At 43.5% G+C, this 18,997-nt stretch overlaps 1 long non-coding RNA gene across 1 annotated transcript; it reads right to left on the reverse strand.

The window, feature by feature from the left end:
• Positions 1–2,213: 2,213 nt before the first annotated feature.
• LOC123061671 (uncharacterized) lies at positions 2,214–5,037 on the reverse strand. Its single transcript, XR_006429217.1, has 2 exons — positions 3,286–5,037; positions 2,214–2,430 (listed from the first exon to the last, which is right to left on the reverse strand). It is a non-coding gene; the product is annotated as an uncharacterized lncRNA (long non-coding RNA).
• Between the last annotated feature and the right edge of the window lie 13,960 nt (positions 5,038–18,997).

An 18,997-nucleotide genomic window follows, 5' to 3' on the forward strand; every position in this document is an offset into this window, starting at 1 on the left:
GTTGAGCATGAACATTATATCTGGATATTGTTTGATGCGAGACGGTTATTCATTTAAATCAGAGAATAATGGTTGTTCTATTTATATGAGTAATATAAATATGGGCATGCACCCTTGATGAGTGGTCTATTTTTGTTGAATCTCAATAGTAGTGATACACATATTCATAATATTGAAGCGAAAAGATACAAGTTTAATAATGATAATGCAACTTATTTGTGGCACTACCGTTTAGGTCATATTGGTGTAAAGCACATGAAGAAACTCCATGCTGATGGGCTTTTGGAATCACTTGATTATGAATCACTTGATGCTTGTGAACCATGCCTCATGGGCAAGATGATTAAGACTCTATTCTCCGGAATAATGGAGCGAGCAACTGACTTATTAGAAATAATACACACTGATGTATGTGGTCCGATGAGTGTTGAGGCTCACGGCGAGTATCGTTATTTTCTGACCTTCACAAATGATTTGAGCAGATATGGGTATATCTACTTGATGAAACATAAGTCTGAAACATTTGAAAAGTTCAAAGAATTTTAGAGTGAAGTTGAAAATCATCGTAACAAGAAAATACAGTTTCTATGATCTGATCGTGGAGGTGAATATTTGAGTTACGAGTTTGGTCTTCATGTGAAACAATGTGGAATAGTTTCGCAACTCACGCCACCTGGAACACCACAGCATAATGGTGTGTCCGAACGTCGTAACCGTACTTTATTAGATATGGTGCGATATATGATGTCTCTTACTGATTTACCGCTATCATTTTGGGGTTATGCTTTAGAGACGGATGCATTCACGTTAAATAGGGCACCATATAAATCTGTTGAGACAACTAAACTGTGGTTTGGCAAGAAACCTAAGCTGTTGCTACCTCTTGAGCATGTGTTGGTTTTCCCTTGAAGAGGAAAGGGTGATGCAGCAAAGTAGCGTAAGTATTTCCCTCAGTTTTGAGAACCAAGGTATGAATTTAGTAGGAGACAACGCACAAGTCACCTATTACCTACACAAACAATCAACAACCTTGCAACGAACGCGATAAAGGGGTTGTAAATCCCTTCACGGTCACTCGCAAAAGTGAGATCTAATAGAGATAGTAAAGTAAATATTTTTGGTATTTTTGTTGTATAGATTGGAAAGTAAAGATTGCAAAATAGTAAATGAGATGTGATGCAAATAAAAGAGATGTAATATAATAGGAAAGAGACCCGGGGGCCGTAGGTTTCACTAGTGGCTTCTCTCAAGATAGCATGTACGGTGGGTGAACAAATTACTGCCGAGCAATTGATAGAAAAGCGCATAATTATGAAGATATCTAAGGCAATGATCATGAATATAGGCATAACATCCGTGTCAAGTAGACTGAAATGATTCTGCATCTACTACTATTACTCCACACATCGATCGCTATCCAGCATGCATCTAGAGTATTAAGTTCATAAGAACGGAGTAACACATTAAGCAAGATGACATGATGTTGAGGGATAAACTCAAGCAATATGATATAAACCCCATATTTTTATCCTCGATGACAACAATACAATACGTGCCTTGCTGCCCCTATTGTCACTGGGAAAGGACACCGCAAGATTGAACCCAAAGCTAAGCACTTCTCCCATTGCAAGAAAGATCAATCTAGTAGGCCAAACTAAACCAATAATTCGAAGAGACTTGCAAAGATATCAAATCATGCATATAAGAATTCAGAGAAGAACCAAATAATATTCATAGATAATCTTGTTCATAAATCAACAATTCATCCGATCTCGGCAAACACACCGCAAAAGAGTATTACATCGAATAGATCTCCAAGAACATCGAGGAGAACTTTGTATTGACACTACAACAAGAACCCCCCTATTGCAACGCATGGATGCGTTGTCGTTTGTCCGCATAAACGTTGCAAAGGTCTACACCAACGGATTCATATGTGTTGTCGTTGGTGGCGTTGCAAGGGTCTACAACAACATATATAGATCCGTTGGTGATCTGGGAAATAATGTGTTGCAAAGCAACAATGTATTCATGCAACGCTTCTATGCGTTGGTGCTTGCAAAATAGAATAACCTCCATATATAATCATTTATAACATTGTTGTTCTATGCACTAGTGCTTATACAATAGAATAACCTCCATATATAATCATTTGTAAAAGTAGATAGTTTGAATGGCAGTACAAGGTAGAACTTTAGTAAAATTCGATAGAGTAGAAATGAAAATGATATATTGATTCAATGGAACAATCTGTTACATTACAATGGAAGTATCATCAATTAGGAGTACATCACTTCCTTCGAAAAATAAAATAAAACAAAATATAAAATTTCTAAACATTCAGAGAATTGTCTTGTTTTTCCTCCAAGTACCAAGAACCATCATACGTTCTCCAAGATCCAAGTAATCATCTTGTATTGAAATTCTCACCTACAAAGAAAAATCATAATACTATTTAGGCATAAGTTCTAAATGAAGTTTAAAAATAAACATAATATGTATTGTACATAAAAGGATCCACATAAAAATTACAAAGTGTGCAAGAAAAGATTGTTGGGGAAGAAGAAATAATCTTATGTATGTGTAACAAATGACTTAGTAGGAGGACATGTTAAAACACTGATTATCTTTGACCAATCCAGTGTGCATGTTCACTGCGAACAGCCAGCGGCATGTATTCACTACTAACAATTATCCATAGATTATATTATATCAAGAATGATATGCATTCAACAACCAACTAAATGGTGAGTAGGCAAGCAATAATATCGACTATACAAAATTGGATATTTCCGTTTTCTAAAGGTCTCAGCACTAACTAGTTTAGTGTCACGATTACCCACATACTGCTCATGCTTGCTATGACGTATTAGGAGAAAAGAACTCAATGCCAACAGCTCAAAGTCATTAACTAATCTACATCACAAAAAATTTCGTAGTTACCTGAGAACTACAATGTCACATTATAATTTCTCAATCAAGATTCAAGAATAAGACTCTTAGAACTAGTAGAAGAAACAACATGAAAAAGAAACACTTCTTTAGATTTGGTCTTTTCTAGGAAAAAGTAGTGGAGTTTTGTTTCTAGAGAAGGTAGGATCCAAGGTGTTTACAGGGAAAAAATAATAATTTAATGTGGCAATATTTAATTTTTCAAGACCAACCTATCAATAAGCTGAATATATATTTAAGAAAAAAGCATCAGGGGCGACCTATGTAATGGCTGAACAATATGAATAATAGCAAACCTAACTAATGGATGAACAATTCTATGTCAGTACTTACCCAGTTATAAGAAACACTGCCCATGTGCCTTTCCTGCCAATGTAGAATATCATATGCCCAAGAGGATTTGATCTTTGGTCACAATTCAGCTCCCTAATCATGTATCATTTGTCATGCATTGAATACCTGAATATCAATACCTATATGAATCTACAAAATATAGGCATGTACAAAAGTTATGATCGGAAAAAATAGACATATACTGGCACACTTAACTAACAAAGACTCGCTGGACTAGTTAGTGTAAAAATTAAGGATATGGAATAAATAAGAATGCTGCGTCATGAGGAGGAGATAAGGAAATGGACACCTTAGTGGACTGAACCAGGGGAGGATTTATCAAGTAAGCGAATGGGTTGCCCGACTTTCTGTGATTATGTCATAAGCTATACATTTCCATCTGCCCCTGAAGCTGCACGCCAATAAAGAAAGTTAATCCCTTACACGATCAGCCAAGGCAAATTAATGATTTTAACACAATCTTATCAATCTGCGCATCTATTGTCAACAGTTCAAAACCTGACCTGTAGGACAGTTTCATACCAACATCATGGTTACTGCATTGTTTAGATACTGATAGACTGCTAGCTGACATCTTGCAAGCACAAAAATTGCAAGGGAAAAAAATCATATGATGAGATACAGGTGGAACAAATAATACTAACCATTGCATGGAAAAAGGGGCCATGGACTCAATAAGGAGCTAGATGGTTTCATGATTATTATTGTACGCATTGTACATATTATTGAGTAAATTTTGCAATGGATAGTAAAAAAGAGAATCTGATCAAGAGAAAGATTAGAGAAGAGATAACAAGTAGTTCGTTCAATTTGCAAGAATTTTAAAACATACAGATCTTCTATATTTTTTATTTGGGAATGAATATCATCTACGGTATAGGTACTAATATAAGGAGAAGCAATATCAGCAGCAATGGCAACAGCAATCATCGGCAGCAGCAATAGCATCCAGCGGCGATAGCAAACAATGAGCGTCAGCGGTAATCATCTTCTATCTACTGTATAGGAAGTTAGGAACTAAGGAGCAGCATCGGCCTAGTAATCAGCGGCAGTAGCAAACAATCAGTGTCACATGGCTGTACTTTCAATCAGCATGGACGCACCACACAGAGACATCAGACATGCACACGAGCCAACCACGCACGCAGCTGTAGACAAACGCACGCGAGACCACCAGAGCTTGAGCACGCCGGGCGCCAAAATAAATCCAAAAGGGGCACCACCGCCGCCGAAGGCTTCGCGAGCCACAAGAACCACCCGCACGTGCGGGATCCAATTGGCAGTTGAGGAACACGGCTGGAGTTCCACCCTATCCTACTCTCACCTCGGGTCCGTCTCCATTGCCGGCCAGCATCGAGACAAGGGAGCATCACCCTACACACAGCTTATTTCAGATCCATGCCCGAGCCTGCAGCAGTGACGCGGAGCAGTGGCCTCCGAAACAGAGGCGAGCGAGCTGCGCCGGCAATCCGTGTCGACTAGTACTGCAGGACGCGTGCAGTGGTGTGGAGGACGTCGCCAAGGAAGAATATAGGATGAGTGCACTGAGGGGGAGCCTGACCTATGAGCGACATCGCGGGACAGCGCCGGATCTAGGCAGAATTGAAGGTGGCGGCGGCCGCAATGGAAGATAGATGGGAAAGAGGGGAATCGGGGGAGAGAGATGGCGGGCGAGGTATTGATGGGGGTGCGGGTATGGGGTGGTTTGATTTATTTTAGGGAGAGGAGGTTGGCTCTAAGCGCCGTAGGCGACGAGGAGTTTTTTTAATCATCCTTAGGGACGAGGAGGTTAGCTTTAAGTGCCGGAGGTGGGAGGTGGGATAAACAACAGATCCTATAATATCGTTGGTACAAATGTGTTTGGTATATGGTTTTTTTTGTTGTAGTGTGAGAATCAAAGAGAGAGAAGAAGCCATCTAGCTAATAACCATGGACCCGAAGGTTTGTGGTAAACTACTCATGCTTCATTGGAGAGGCAATGGTGTTGATGTAGAAGCCCTCCGTGATCAATTCCCCCTCTGGCAGATCGCCGGAAAAGGCCCCAAGATGGGATCTCACGGGTACAGAAGGTTGCGGCGGTGGAAAAGTGGTTTCGTTGCTCTCCCTGATGTTTCCAGGGCATAAGAGTATATACAGGCGAAAGAAGTACGTCGGTGGAGCTACGAGGGGCTCATGAGGATGGGGGGCACGCCCTCCTGCCTCGTGGCTTCCTCGTGGAGTTACAAACTTCAACTCCAAGTCTTCTGGATTACTTTCGGTCCAAGAAAGATCATCGCGAAGGTTTCATTCCGTTTGGACTCCGTTTGGTATTCCTTTTCTGCAAAACTCTAAAATAGGCAAAAAAACAGAAACTGGCATAGGGCCTCCGGTTAATAGGTTAGTCCCAAAAATAATATAAAAGAGCATATTAAAGCCCATCAAACATCCAAAACAGATAATATAATAGCATGGAACAATAAAAAATTATAGATACATTGGAGACATATCAAGCATCCCCAAGCTTAATTCTTGCTCGTCCTCGAGTAGGTAAATGATAAAAACAGAATTTTTGATGTGGAATGCTACCTAACATAATTATCAATGTAATTTTCTTTATCGTGGCATGAATGTTCAGATCCGAAAGATTCAAGACAAAAGTTTAATATAGACATAAAAATAATAATACTTCAAGCATACTAACAAAGTAATCATGTCTTCTCAAAATAACATGGCCAAAGAAAGTTCATCCCTACAAAATCATATAGTTTGGCTATGCTCCATCTTCGTCACACAAAATATTCAAATCATGCACAACCCCAGTTTTAGCCAAGCAATTGTTTAATACTTTAGTATTCTCAAACCTTTTCAACTTTCACGCAATACATGAGCGTGAGCCATGGACATAGCACTATAGGTGGAATAGAATGGTGGTTGTGGAGAACACAAAAAGGAGGAAGATGGTCTCACATCAACTAGGCATATTAATGGGCTATGGAGATCCCCATCAATAGATATCAATGTGAGTGAGTAGGGATTGCCATGCAACAGATGCATTCACTACAAAAAAATACACTTCCGTGATGATACGTGTTTGTCACAGTAGGTCACTTTTTTGTCATGCATGTACATCCATGACAAATTTATGACAAAATCAAGATAGTCATACCTGTGCTGTCGTAGAAGTGTTCCATGACATTACCAAAATTATCATCACGGAAGTGTCCACTTCCATGACGATAAATCGCGCGTCACAGAAGTGCTTTCATCAAGGGTGACCGACACGTGGCATCCACCGTAACGGAACGCCGTTAAGCTATCGAATCGGGTTTTGGATTCGATAACCCGTTAACAGCCCCGACCAATGGGGATTTTCCACATGTAAAATCATCATTGGCTGGAGGAAACACGTGCCGGCTCATCGTTGGGACAGATGTCAACCACTCATTGGACGGAAGGCGCCTATGATACGTCGACACGTGGCACGGCCCAATAGAGGCCCGTTCCTGTGAAAAGGCCGGCCCGTTTGACTTGGTCAAAAGGTGGCGGGCCGGCCCATGAAAAGCTTGTTAACGGCTTGTTCGCATATAGCCCATTTATAGCCCGCTAACCCAAGGCCCGTTACGCCCTATCCGAATTAGGCCCAGTAGCGTCATCTGGGCCATCCAATATGATTCCAGCCCATTTTCACTTTTGGCCCATGTATGGCCCATGACGTCTTTCGGACCATATGAGGCCCTATGTAACTCTTGGCCTATTAACGGCCCGTGGTGAAACTGGCTCGTAATGAACAGTGTATCACTTTACACCCATTAACGGCCCGTGGTGAAACTGGCCCGTAATGAACAATATATCACTTTATACCCATTAACGGCCCGTTATTCCATTGGGCCGTTTCCAGCCCATGTTATCTTTCGGCCTTCTCAGAGCCCATTTATTCTTGGGCTCATTTCCAGCATTCATTTACTTACGGCCCATTACTGTCATTTTCTGCTTGTGGGCCAAATTCAGCCCGTGGTTACAGTCGGCCCGTTTGTGGTCCGTTAATACGTTGGGCCGTTTTCATAGCATCATCAAATATGGCCTATTAACGATGGCCCGTTACGGTCGGCCCATGAACGGACGATTCCAACTCTAGCCCGTTGACGGCCATAATGCGGTCTGTTATTGGCCCATGTTTGGCCAATCGATCATACGGCCCGTATAAGGTCCATTGATGATACGACCCGTAGAAGGCCCATTGTTTCTACGGCCCGTAGAAGGCCTACTGTTTGTATGGCTCGTAGAAGGCCCACTGTTTCTATGGCCCGTAGGAGGCCCGGTGTCACTACAGTAAATATTAGCCCATGGTTATTGTGGCCTAGTTTTAAAAAATAGGTTATTGCAGCCACTAGTTAACCGCGGAAAAAGAACTGCAATGACTACAAGCAAACAAATAAACAAGACAACAAGGAAATAAATAAGCAAGCAACTAACGCTAGGCTATCACGGCTATTACACATATTACATCCACTAGGCATCAAAGTTCGCCACCAGTGCAAATATAGGGAACAAAGCAGCATATCATATACACTGGCCGTCAAAATTGGCCACCAGTGCAAATAAACGCGGCATCAAAACAAGAGCATAACTGAAACAACTTCAGAAGAGCTCAAGAAACGTTATCCTGGGTATCCACCATGCTGGCAATAAGCTTAGCAAGCTGATTAGCTTTGTCCTGTTTGGCGCTAAAATCCTCCAACGCTTGCTGTTGCACTAGAAAGTATGCATCTGAATGCTCCAGGGACTTTCGCAGTCCTTCCGCTTCTTGTCGCAGCACAACTGATCGATGTCTTTCAGCTTGTAGTTGATACTCAAGAAACCGAACTGATTCAGACATTGAGTTCGAATAGCTTGTGCAAGCGGTAGTGGCCAGTAACTCCAACACTAAACCAAGACAGGATGTGTCACTATCCTGAACCTTATATGCATTACTTCCTTTACCGTTGCTTAATAAGGCACTCTTGCCCAATATTCTGTCAGCATTCTAAAAGAAGAAACAAGTAGACACATAACAAGTTTAGCATGTACTAGTATATGAAACTCATTTCGGTGAACCAGTTCATTAGTAAGGTGGACAGGATTAAACTACCAAGTCTTCTATTGCCAAGTACTAGTACATAATAAAAGCATCAAACAAACATATATCTATGTCCTATGGTAGCAATGGAATCTTAAATTAGAACAGTTGTTCTTCAGGTTTAGGCACTTGTTCTACATGAACAGAGTACAGTAAGACGCAAGAATATAATACTTAAAAATAGAAAATGAGCTCATAGACCTTACCACATTCTTGGTTCGGGACTAGTACAGAACAAGGCGTTCCCAGTCATCGTCCAGTAAATGTGTCTCAGGAGAACGTAAGGGAATTTGATGAGTTTCTTTGCCGGTGAAGTACATTTTCGTCAGGTAATTCCGATACTGCCACCAAGCATTCTTGAAGATAGCAGAGGTATTAGCATAGGTTACATCATCCTGAGTTTCCAAAAAGTTCCTTCTCTATAGAGAAAAATGGGAAAATTTGTTGTATTATAACCATCATGGAGGTAGGATGTATGGGACGAAGCAAAGTAATTGCCATGAATAACATTACTTACACATAAATCTTGGACAAACACCTGCAACTGGTATTTTCCTTCATCTTCAGTATAATATTTCCAAGATGGGAAGATACGCACATACGATTTAACAACATCAAATGCGATAGATGCTAAACTACAACTAGATGGTTGTGCTTCCTCCACAGGAATAGGCGTACTAACTGGTGGAGTTGGGGTTCGCCGTGATAGTATTGGTCCTATGGGCACTGGAGCTGCCTTACTACCTGCTCTTGTTTGGGAGCTTTGTGGTGGAGATGGTGCTGTGTCAACAGGAACTGGGTTACTATCGGCTGGGGTTGAGGTTAGATTGGGTGAAGCTGGTTCTCTGTCCATCGTAGTAGGGGTACAATCTGTGAGAGTTTGGGTTATGTGTGGTAGGGCTGGTTCTTGTGCATGTACAACCGAGGTGCTATCTCCACCAAGAGGTAGCACTGTTTTATTTGAAGACCGTGTTTTTAGTCCGCTAGATACTGGCATCACCCGCTCCAATTCAAATGGCTGATAAACATGAAACATAGTTGAATGTACAGACATTGTATGAGAGACAGATGCAATAGATAGTGTGGAAAAAAGAGGGCATGAAATAGTTGACATGTATATTGTTTAACTAAAACGGATAGCATGACATAATTTCACATATATGATGTCTATCTAAACTGGATAGCATAGCATAACATAATTCAAAGATATGATGAATACCTAAACATGATCGCATGACATAATTCACCTACATGTTATCTAAGTAATCAGGATCACATCATTTAATTCACACATGTGATTTATATGCTAAACAGAGGGCATTCGATATGATGTCTGAACTAAGAACATGGTGTTGAATATTGTGTATATGATGTCTAAACTATGCAATGCAAGACACCGTATGCATGATATGAGCAGTATAACCGTGCCAAGTTAGAGCATACACCTCAGCGGGGGAATAGGACTGGTCATCTGTTTCTGAATCCATCTCTGAGGAGCTATTGGGACCCAACAAGAGATCTGCTTCGACAGGTAGCACTGTCTGCTCTGAAGGCCTTGTTTTCACTCCAGATTTTTCCATCTCCCACCCAAATGGCTGATTCACATGAAGAGTAGTTTAATGTACAAACATTGTCGACAAATGGAAATGTAATGAAGAAAAGGATGGGCAAGATATCATTCAAATATATGATGCCTGGTTAAATAGGATGGCATTGCACATTTCACATATATTATGGCTGGTTAAAAGACATGAGACTGCATAATTCCCATATATGATATAGAAACTAAACAGATGGCATTACAGAACATGTCTAAACTAAGTAGATGACATATATGATGTTAAAAGTAGGCACTGCAAGGCAACATATGCATGATATGACTAACATCATCATGCCAAGGTAGAGCAAGCACCTTGGGGGGGGGGTAAATAGGAGTGGTCAGCGGCGTCCGAATCCACCTCAGAACAGATATCTTCCTCTGGATTACAATCTGGAGAGGGGTGGGGAGGGTTTGCCATTGAACCCACCATGGAGCGATGTCTGCATGACATTGTATTGCCGCGCAAAACTCTTCTCTTTTTCTCTACATGTTCAACATGACTGTGTACAATATCTGACATGCATACGAAACAAATATGGTGAGATTATGTAAGGAGAGCATGCAGAAATTTAGAGTGATGGTAACAACCAGTGGATCGATGTTTTCCCATTGAACCAAAATAGCCCTAATGGATCGACGTGAATGTATAGTAATAAGTGATGCAACAAGTGTACAACCTCTTTGCCGTAGCCGTGTCGACCTCAACATCATTAGGTTGGTCGCTGAAGCAGTTGAGGCAGAGGTGGCTGTCGGAGGTGTGGAGGAAGATCTGAGGAATCTGTAGACGGCGTCTAGGGCACTACTCTGTTGTGACGGATCGTTCTGTCGTTGGAGCAGCTCCGGTGAGCTGTAAGACGTCAAGGCTGAAGCAGCACAAGACAAACATCGTCAATCTCAAGTGGGATTCTAATAGCATCTCCAATAGATGATGTAAAATGGATGTAAAATTAACATCACCAAAAACCACCTGACTACAACAGATGAGGTAAAAACTGTTGACTCTGAACTTAACTGTCGAAACTGAAATTTACTGTGGAATCTGAATGCTACTGTCGAAACTGGACGCAATGGTAGCAGAGAGGCACTTGACTTGTAGTTTATGGAGGGCCTGCAGTTCATCTTCAACCTACACCCCCTGAGCCGCCAGCCACCACCGGCCGAACCGCCGGCCCCAGCGCCGCCTCGCCGCCCCGAAACAACTCGCCATCACCGCCCCGGCCAGCCCTCTAGGCCCCCGCCCCCACCCTGAACCCTAAGATAGATAGTGGGGTACCTCTCCGGCGAGCCCCCGTCCCCGCTGCGGGTGGTTCTTCCTTAACTCCGGCGAGCCCCCCCCCCCCCAACCCCTGAAAATCGACTGACCCAAAAGTCGATTCAGTCGACTGAAGTGTGGCTTAATCGGAGCAGAGCAGCAGCACGAGCGAGAGGGAGAGCAGCAGCAGCAGCAGCTAGGCGAGCGAGCGATCGAGCAAGAGCTGGAGCAGCAGCAGCAGATCCGGCTGGTATGGCCGCCGCCGCCGAAGGGGCCTCGCACTGGGGGAGAGCCGCCGTGGAGATGTCGCCCGCGGCGCCGGCTTCAAGGTAGCCTCTCCATGAGGGTGCGGGATGGAGCACCGTCGGCGCCGGGAGGTCGAGTTAAGGAGAAGGTGTGATGCGATGAGTGTACAACCTCTTTGGTGGCACCGAGTAGGCCTCGGCTTCGTCCGAGGAGTCGGTGAGGATGTTGCGGTTCCGGTGGAGCAGCTTAAGGCGGTCCTGTGGGGATGGAGCAGCCGCGATAGACGAGGCGATCGTCGGAGCAGCTCCTTGGAGGTGGAGGATGGGGCGGCTGAACCGGCAGGACAGCGAGATAGATGACGGATCCTCATCCAGGGAGGTGGACGAGGGACGTTGAGCTGTTGCACTGGACGACATCGTCGGGGAAGAGGCTTCGGCTGGGCAGCGGTGACGTGGCAGACGGAGGAGGGTGGGGTTTCGCGGCTCGAGCGGAGAGGTTATGGCGGCCTGGGATTTCGAATGGCGAAAAGGGGGCGATGGGAGGGGGTGAAGCATGACTTAGGAACGCGCTTGTCCAAAATGTAGGGTGTGTTACAAAAGTACCCCCCACCGATTTGAACTAGCGGCCCTTTCAGCTCAGAGTTAGAAGGGGGATTTCGCGTGTCGGGATTTGGAAGCTGGAGGGAGTTTTCGCGCGCGTTGTAATTTCGGGATAGCAAGGCACGGGTTGTGAAGGCGTGAGTTTTGGGAGCACGATATCTGAATTTTCGGGATATAACAAGACGCGGGTTGAATTTTAGGGACAAGCCTAACGTGTAGTAATATTGTACTTGTACGTACCAAATCAATTCGCACTTCCCTCAACCAAAAAGAAAATGAAAAAAATAAAACTATTCACACCACACAAAGAGAGAGTCTTGCCCCGTTTTACTATACAAATGCTATTCAAAGCTACTCCCTCCTTCCATCTATATAGGGCCTAATGCGTTTTTCGATGCTAACTTTGACCAAATATTAGAGCAATGATATATGACATGCAACTTACACAAAGCACACCGTTAAATTCGTCTGTGAAAGGTTCTTTCAATGATATAATTTTTACATTGTGCATGTCATGTACTATTAATCTTGTCAATAGTCAAAGGCGGTCTTAAAAATCTCATTACGCCCTATATAGATGGAAGGAGGGAGTATGAATCCATGTTATGTCCGATTAAATTTTTTCGCTTGTTGTATAATGCATGTAACCTACTCATACCAACATTTTAGTGCATTCCAAATGTCTATACTACAGCTGCAATTTGAACTAAATTTGAATTCGTTTCTCTATTTCAATAAGAATCTACAATCATGATTGTTGCCAACTTCAACCATCATAGTTTCCTTGCTATCCGCTAGATATAAATCAGATGGCCTATAATGCAGGATGGCAGGCACACCATCATCAACAACTCCGTTTTTATAAGAGTAGAGATAAAACATATTAAATGTAGTATACCATGTTCATAACCACACCATGTGTATCACCGTTATATATATTCACACATCCGTCGGTTTGAAACACTATGATAAATTCTTCAAATATCCGAATTCGCTTTTTATAATGAAGTATATATGATTTCTATTCGTCGTTTACACCCACACAACCCTCTTATCTTTGTAGCTAGCGCTAACTTTCTCTTGTGCATGCACACGCCCGCATCCCTCTCACCCTCCCTCAGCATTCTCTAGCCCCATCGTGCAAATTTGTCTTTTCACTTTAGGTCGTTCACCCACGGTGTGTGTAGGCCCCCCAGCTCCTTCTTTACGGCACACATCGATCGATATGCCTCTCTAGCCAGGTGTGCCTAGAACAAACACAAGCTTCCCCTCTTCTCTTGTCACCGTCCATGCCTCACTCCCACCACTCTTTTCATCGTTCTCGTACTCGCACACTCCTCCCCCTCGATATAGTATGCCTCTCACCTCCTACATGCATCCCTCTCTCTCTATCCTTCTCCTCGTGCCTCATTTGCTTCTAACACACACATGCATGTATACCGATCGATCTCCCAACATATACCTAGATCGACTTTAACTACCCCCCATCGATCGACGTACCTCACAAGTTATGCCTCTCCTTTCTCTTACAAAGCGCGATTGATCTTCCTATGTAGTTACGTCTGCTTACCACAGCCACATCATCCCCCCTCATCATTCGTGCATGCCTCCTGACCCGTTTCTCACACGCACGTGCACAGACAACAAGCAGCCATCTCCTCTCTTATTGATATTGCGGGCGTGCCCTCCATTTTTCTAGCAAGTCTATCCCACCATTTGTTAGAAGCAACTCCACTACCACCCCCTCCAACACTCTAGCTCTATCTCTCTCCCAACCTTATTCATCTCTTGCACATATGCATGGATGTCGATCGATCTCCCTTAATACACGAGGCAGATCGATCTCCTTAATACATGAGGTAGGCCTCACTCCTCCTCCACACATATACCAGCCATTGTACCTCTATAGTTAACTGGGCCTCCCTCTTCCCCCACCACACACCGATAGTCAAGCGCTGCAGGTAGGTATCCATGCCACAGAGACAACTGCACATGTCCCATCTTACGTTCCAGTAGGCCAGCCACTCTATATCTTTGACGTGGGCACACACAAATTCGACGACACTCTTTATCGATCGCACGCGCGCGCACACACACATCATCCCTCTCTTCGATTCTATGGACACCTCAAGCCGATGATACCTCCACTCTCTTCTCGTGGATCGCCCCCTCTATATATATATTATATCCAGGACTCTATTTCACACACATTGCATATGTTAAATTTTTTATTGACCCCCCCACAAAAAACTCTCAAGAACCCACACACTATATCTCTCTAGGTTTGTATCTCTCTCACACAACCCCACGTAGGTGGTGTACGTATACAAGAAGAGAATAGGTGCACCGTGCATGTACTCACGCTTCGTGCCCAGCCACACCCGCGCGGGTACACGCTGGAGCTCATTTCTCCGCAGAAGCTGAATTTGTTTTTGAAACATCAAGTGGCCAGAGACTCGAAAACTTATTTGCCCATTAGTGACTTGTCAGGGCGGTGGATTTTAGTTTGCACGATAATGTTGCATCCACCTAAAGTAACGAAAGTTCTTACGTAAACTTCCTAGTAATTCCCTCTTCGTAGGTGCAGCATTACTCCTAACATTTGTAATATCAGTTTGAAACTTGTAATATCGCCGTGTCCTATTCCTCACTCCGTGCATTTAAAAACTGAACCAAAAAACCATACCGAAAATAAACCGAATCAAACCAATTTTATGGTTTTTATGGTTTCTGGTTTCGGTATGGTATGAACTTTTCATACCGATTTGAACTTGGTTTTTATGGTATATATCGGAAAACCGAACGGTTAACCGAATAAACCGAAGTAAAAAATAAATTTATATTTCTTGAGATGAACAACCATACAAGTTGTCATTTTTCTTGTACATGAGTCAAATGCACTACTAAGCACGTAATTTTTTCTTGTAACATAGTCATTTTTCTATTTTTAAAATGCTAAGCACGTCCATAACCATCAACAGATGAATCAATGCATGCATATATACTTATATATATAGTCATATACTATTTGTGTAGAATAGTATGTGTTTTGAGTCATAAATTTGCTAATTATTATTATGTCATTTCCAAATTCGCGTCAACTTTGGTTTTTATGGTATATACTGAAACCATACCGAAATAATTTGGTATATACCGAAACCGAACCGTATTTTAATTTCATACCATATTTACCGAAGTATTAATACCGTACAAACTGAAAAACCGTATAAATCGAACCATGTAAACCGAATAAACCGAACGCACAGGGTGACCTATTCCTGCGTTTTCAAAATCCTGCAAATCAAACAGGTACTGAGTTGGTGATGATGTTGTGCCTCCCATCTTTCACCAATAGCCGTCGGATCTAGATCTGACGCATACAAACCAAGCTTCTCCATTTTTGCAAAAAGATGCACGCACTTGTTCCCTATTTACAAACAACTCATTCTCTCTCACAATCAGCCTCATCTCCTCCCCACCACATCTAGGAGTAGAAGGCCATGGAAAAATCTGGCGCGATGGCCGCTGCCGGAGCCATCCACCCCCAATCTTGGTGTTCCGTGCAATGCACGGGCATCTACCCACGGGGAATTATGTCGAACAGGGCTAGTTGTAAGCAGGCTAGCTCTACAGCCATGATGATAGTGACTGCAGACGGTGAGGCTGACTATGGTATGCCGAACATGGCACCTATACTCAGGTGTCATCTTTGGCGCAGGGTCTTGTCACTTCACTGTGAGGAGCAGCACATAATAATTTGACCAACAGATAGTGCAGTGCCAGTACTCCTACTACTACATTGGTAGTACTACTATTAGTACTAGTAGCACCACCATCTGGATTTAGGAGTACTACCACGTCCATCTGGATTTTAGTATTTGACTAGCAATATCTAGTAATGCATGTCACCAAAAATGCACTACTCCCTCTGTAAATAAATACATGGTGTTTTATTCCTATCGGCGAGAGAACTTAATGTTTTTTGCTACTCCTAACCAGAGTACTAATAGGATTACATGCAATGAACTAAACACTACATGTCATGTTTGGTAGTCTCAAGTCATTGAAAGCATGCACGGCCCACATCTCTCATTGGTTGATATGTCACGAACTAAGAAACAAGGAGGGAGTTAATGCACCGTGCCTAAGTATTTTGGGATTATTTGGTTTTCGTAAGGTGACTTACACAACATTTTTGTTTACATGCATTAACATTTAATAGTTAAATCAAAGGTCAAAACTTGGCGCAAAATGCAAAGGGGACCAATAAACCAGTAAACATCAAACTTCTCTCGTTTGGCCCCAACTAGAGGTCCGGTGAGATGACTATACTGCACTGGCACGGAGGGGGACGCAGCTTCATTGACTTACGGTAACTGCCTTTGGGTGAATGACACATGGCCCCAGGGGGTGGCTGGCCCACCTATCATATAGCCAAAGGCAGGTGAGTAGAGGGCCGAGGAGTAGTACGAAATCCTACACACATACGCACGCTAACCAAGGGCTGAGTGATCACTCGAATCGCAAGATCAGTTGACTAGAAGCTACGCTAGACCCATGGAGGCGATGAGCGCGAGCATCAGCCGGCTGTGCCAGATGGTCCACGACGCCAGCCTACGGCCCGGCACTGAGGAACGTCTCCAGGTAGTATTGCTTGAGGCCGCCAGGGCGAGGGGCTGCTTGGACGACAGCTTCGTCTCCTTGTTCGACGAGGTCCTCGTCGGTTTCCTCGACAAGTTCACTGTCGTCAAGAAGCTTGCGGACGACTTTGACGTAAGCCTCCAGCCGACGCGCCCAGGCTCTGAGATGCCCGCCACCCTAAACGGCCACTATGGTAACAACCTCTTCGACGCACTGGTGGCCCTACGACTGCCCGTCGTCGCGCCGGAGAATGTCCACCTCGAGGTCGCGCTCGCCGCGCAGCGCCTGGCGTAGCAAGACACCATCGACATAATCACCCACGTCTACATGCAAATCGTCCACAAGGACTACTACATGCAAGAGGAGGACGATAGGACGCTGGCCTTCTTGGAGCGCAGGGTAACCTTGGACGACACTGTTCAGAAGCATGTTGAGCTCGCCGCCAACACCGCTGCTCCTCACACGTCGGTTGGTGACCCGGCGCACTAGGGCGTGAGGATGTCATTGAACGTTGATGGATCCGTATGTATTTTTATCTTTCCATCAAATCCATGTAGTAGTATATGATATTACAGTAATTATCTTGTCGGATGGCTGAGAAAACAGGAGGGAGAAGAGATGGCTGTAGCACGGACTCCAAGAAAATTGGTGTCGGATGGGACTCGTGTGGGTGGCGTGTGCCGTACTCCTAGACGTGAATGCTACTGAGTTATGGCCCATGCCACCCCACTATATCGAGGTATGTAGAACAATTTTCCTGCAGTCCGTGCTCAGCCTCCTCTATCTCTCTTCTCAGCCAGCCAGCGGACGCGCGGAGCCCATCGTCTGTTTGCTCACATGCAGCCCACATGTCAGTGAAAACGCAAGAGGACCCACTGAACCTGCACATCTTTCACCTCGATGTGCTGGTGATGAAAAACAAATCCAATAAAGATCTTCGGTGGCCGCTTTTGGAGTTACTCAAGAGTAGTAAGATTATATTTACAGTTTAACTCAAGATGCACATTTCGTGGCTTCAACTACCACTCTATTTTCTTTCATGACACAACCTGGATGCTGGATGTCCCACGTGTCGGCAAAAGGAGGAAGAACCCGACCAAATCTTTGGTTCTGCTATCAAATGAGATTAGTGCACTTGTTGATACTCCTACTAGAATAGAGGCTAGACATGAGACTAGATGCGAGGAAGCAACGTCTACTTCTTTACACTCGAAGAAGAAAGAAGCAGGCAAGATCGAGCCTCTGCAGATCAACAATGAATGCATCGAGAAGGCACTAATCCAACTTACAGGAGTAGTAAAATGTATTCTTGTGGTTCTTGTTTTCTTTGGTCTTGCTTTTCTAGTCAAAATTATCGTTGGAGTTCATGCAAAACGGAGGTCCATTTAGGGTCGTGCGTTGGAGTTGGACTTACAAGTGGGACCGCAGTTAAGGAAACCGACTATTGGCAAACCCCCACCTCGCCCGCCGTGCGATGGCTGAAGTTAGGCTGGTCATAGTGGGAGTAACTTAGCAAGTAACATAGCGCATTTCAAGACAAGTTTGCTTATGTGGCATATAGTTAATGAGTAGAGAAATGTTTGGAGTAACATAATATGTTACTATAACATAACGCAAACCAAAGCAAAATGAGTCTATAATGTAATAAATGCAATCATCTATGATACTACTTGTATGTTACTTTGCACTATGAAGGTAGTAACAAAGACTAGTGTCATATGCATGACACTAGTCTAAGTTACTCCCCACTATAACCAGCCTTAGAGAAACGACGAGGTTGAAGAGATTGCTCTAGCACAGACTCCAAGAAATAATATGGTGTCAGATGGATGTCGTGGTGGTGGCATGTGCCGTACTCCTGGACGTGAATGCTTGTTCTGGCCCATGCCACCCTTCTACTCCTACTACTTACTCCTACTAGTATATAGTATACTAGTATCGAGGATTCGAGGTGCTGGTTACGTACAACAAACACATTAACATATGGCTACAGTAAAAACACCCGCCCGACGTGCGAAGCATGTGAAGCTAGTACAAATTTAGAGAAGCGACTCGAAAGCCATTCATAAATTTAGTAAGTTTATCACAGGCATATCATTTTATTACATACAACAGGTCATCAACCCACATCGACAACGAGGATACATTATAAATACTAAAGTTTTCACCACACAACAAATAACAAGCCATGAAATGAACTTCAACTCAACCATTCCGTGGCGTTGGAAATGCTTGCTTTGAACCACAACTGATTCTCT

The sequence above is a fragment of the Triticum aestivum genome, chromosome 3A (genome assembly GCF_018294505.1).
Source record: "Triticum aestivum cultivar Chinese Spring chromosome 3A, IWGSC CS RefSeq v2.1, whole genome shotgun sequence".
Taxonomy (NCBI): Eukaryota; Viridiplantae; Streptophyta; class Magnoliopsida; order Poales; family Poaceae; genus Triticum; species Triticum aestivum.